General features: G+C 34.9%; 1 long non-coding RNA gene across 1 annotated transcript in view; it reads left to right on the plus strand.

Annotated features, from left to right (window-relative positions):
* LOC139029251 (uncharacterized) overlaps positions 1-2364 on the plus strand; it is a 6991-nt gene extending 4627 nt beyond the window's left edge. The window contains exons 3-4 of the long non-coding RNA XR_011481544.1: positions 338-476; positions 2261-2364. This is a non-coding gene — a long non-coding RNA (uncharacterized lncRNA). The remainder of the gene's footprint in view (positions 1-337; positions 477-2260) is intronic.
* Positions 2365-2946: the final 582 nt, after the last annotated feature.

A 2946-nucleotide genomic window follows, 5' to 3' on the forward strand; every position in this document is an offset into this window, starting at 1 on the left:
TATTACCAGAGCACACTGTTCTCGCTCAAGGCTAACCACAGCTTCCCAGCACACTTATCTGGGGCTAACTGTTACTTCCAGCACACACACACAGACACCCAGCGGCCCAGGCCAACAGTTGCTAATATTCAATCACATGTGATTTAGCATTGGGTTATAGTGCAATAAACACAAATCCTAACAATAGTGGCCGATGTGAAGTCAATTCCCCTCCCTCGTGACTCCGAAAGTAAAGTACTGAAGGTTGTAAAACTTGTTGAAGTAAAAGTGAAGTGTTCACTATTGCGTAATAAATTCAGTAAGAAATGTAATGATTTACCCGCCTTAGTCTATTTAGCCTATTGTACAGTCGTTCGTTTGTTTAGTGTCAAGTCATGCAAGTGTCAGAACGAGGAACAACCATGGAGCAACTGAATGAAATCCAGCTGAAGACTGTTGAGACCCAACTGAAAGAGCTATTTCCTCAGTCGCAGCAGGTGGGTATTAAGGTAGTATAGTGTGCATTATATTCATTTTTTATTATTAAATTATACTTTTTGTGTGAAGTTTATTAAGGCTTAAAGCACTTTTAAAAAATTGTGATTTGATAATGCAAAGATTATGCTTTTTGGAATATTACATTATTATATATATATAACAGAATAACTATTTTTCCTAGAGGAAATTACTTTAGTTGTGGCAAGTCGGATAAGATGTAGCCTAAAGATTTCAAAGATGGAGTAGCAGTCAGACGTCTTTGTCTTTGTTTTGTCTTGTCCCATGTATATATATTTTTATAACTTTTTCTTCGCATTCTTTTTAATATTTTTCCTAAACCTCAACTTCAAAAAACTCTCCTGCAACCCGCCTCACCCAATGTGGCGTGGATCTGTTTTTTTCCCTAAAGTATTTATATTTTCCTTCTAACTGGAATACCTCAACTGAAGCTAGCTAGCTAACTTTTTTATTTTATTTTTATTAACAGTAACATGCAAAAACATAAACATAACAGCCAGAGGGATTCCACAAAGAAAATAGAAAAAATAAAAATAAACTATTCCACAGTATATCAATTCAAATACAGCCATGTAGTGAATACATTTTTTTGACATTTTGTTTTGTATACATTTTAATGACTCTAAATAGCATTGCACATGAGATACTTTTTTTTTAGAAAAGTGGCTTTTTCTTCATAAATTTTGATTTGTGAAGAAAACATTTTCCTAATAATTGTTAATTTACAAAATATACATGACAGGACTCTTATAGAGAGAAAGTAGAGAAAGTAATGCTGTCTTTTTGTAGGCACTAACTCTGCCATGGTTCATTGGACAAAGCCTATGGGAATATGAATGGAGTTTTTGTAGGGCTTTGGATAAACACCGAAAATAAGGTCTGTGTTAACACAGGCTTAGCAGATCTTATACGTTTTGTTCTGAGATAATCTTAATCAGTGTATGTCACTTTTTGTGAATTTTGAAGCATTTATGTAATCATTTAAAAAAGCACATAAAAAGCTTCAGAAAACATAAAGGTCATGTTAACTGACTGATATTATCTCATAGAACAAAACGTATAAAATATCCTAAGCCTGTGTTAACCTCAGACCTTATTTTCGGCGTTTATCCCAAAACCCAATTCTTTCCCGACTCGTTTTCCCCATAGGAATGGCTGAAAGAACCAGAGGTAACTAATTTCTGTTTTTTTGGACTACAACAATATGAAGACAGGCTAAAACTGTTTCTCCAATATAAATCCCCAATCACGCTGGTAGGAGATGTCATGGCGACGTTGGCTTGCTAAATGTAAGCGTACAAATACGTCATCGGGTCTAACGGTCGTCTTGCACCAAACTGCGCATATGCACAGACACTCGTTTGATTTAAAGTTGCTTTTGACGAAAATAAAAATGTGTCAGTTTGTCAATTTCACGAAGTTGGAGTAATACCATGTACAACTTCTTATGTCATTGGCTCGAATCTACGTTGTGCCTTTAGCTTTCGAGAAAATTAACAACTAAGGAAATCGTTCACTTCTCTCGTTGACTTTCAAACCCGGCCTGCTCTGTTAAGTTTATGCATAGTTTATATATGTTTGCATAGTGGCCGATGTGAAGTCAATTTCCCCTCCCTCGTAACTCCGAAAGTAAAGTACTGAAGGTTGTAAAAACTTGTTGAAGTAAAAATGAAGTGTTCACTATTGCGTATTAAATTCTGGAAGCAATGTAATGATTTACCCGCCTTAGTCTATTTAGCCTATTGTACAGTCTTCGTTTGTTTAGTGTCAAGTCATGCAAGTGTCAGAACGAGGAACAACCATGGAGCAACGAATGAAATGCAGCTGAAGACTGTTGAGACCCAACTGAAAGAGCTATTTCCTCAGTCGCAGCAGTGTGGTATTAAGGTAGTATAGTGTGTCATTATATTCATTTTTATTATTAAATTATACTTTTGTGTGTGAAGTTTATTAAGGCTTAAATGCACTTTTTAAAAAATTGTGATTTGATAATGCAAAGATTATGCTTTTTGGAATAGATTACATTATTATATATTATAACAGAATAACTATTTTTCCTAGAGGAAATTACTTTTAGTTGTGGCAAGTCGGATAAGATGTTGCCTAAAGATTTCAAAGATGGAGTAGCAGTCAGACGTCTTTGTCTTCTGTTTTTAAATGATTACATAAATGCTTCAAAATTCACAAAAAGTGACATACACTGATTAAGATTATCTCAGAACAAAACGTATAAGATCTGCTAAGCCTGTGTTAACCACAGACCTTATTTTCGGTGTTTATCCAAAAGCCCTACAAAAACTCCATTCATATTCCCATAGGCTTTGTCCAATGAACCATGGCAGAGTTAGTGCCTACAAAAAGACAGCATTACTTTCTCTCTATAAGAGTCCTGTCATGTATATTTTGTAAATTAACAATTAGGGTGAAAATGTGCACAATTATCGATATATG

The sequence above is a fragment of the Salvelinus sp. IW2-2015 genome, linkage group LG18 (assembly GCF_002910315.2).
Source record: "Salvelinus sp. IW2-2015 linkage group LG18, ASM291031v2, whole genome shotgun sequence".
Lineage (NCBI taxonomy): Eukaryota > Metazoa > Chordata > Actinopteri > Salmoniformes > Salmonidae > Salvelinus > Salvelinus sp. IW2-2015.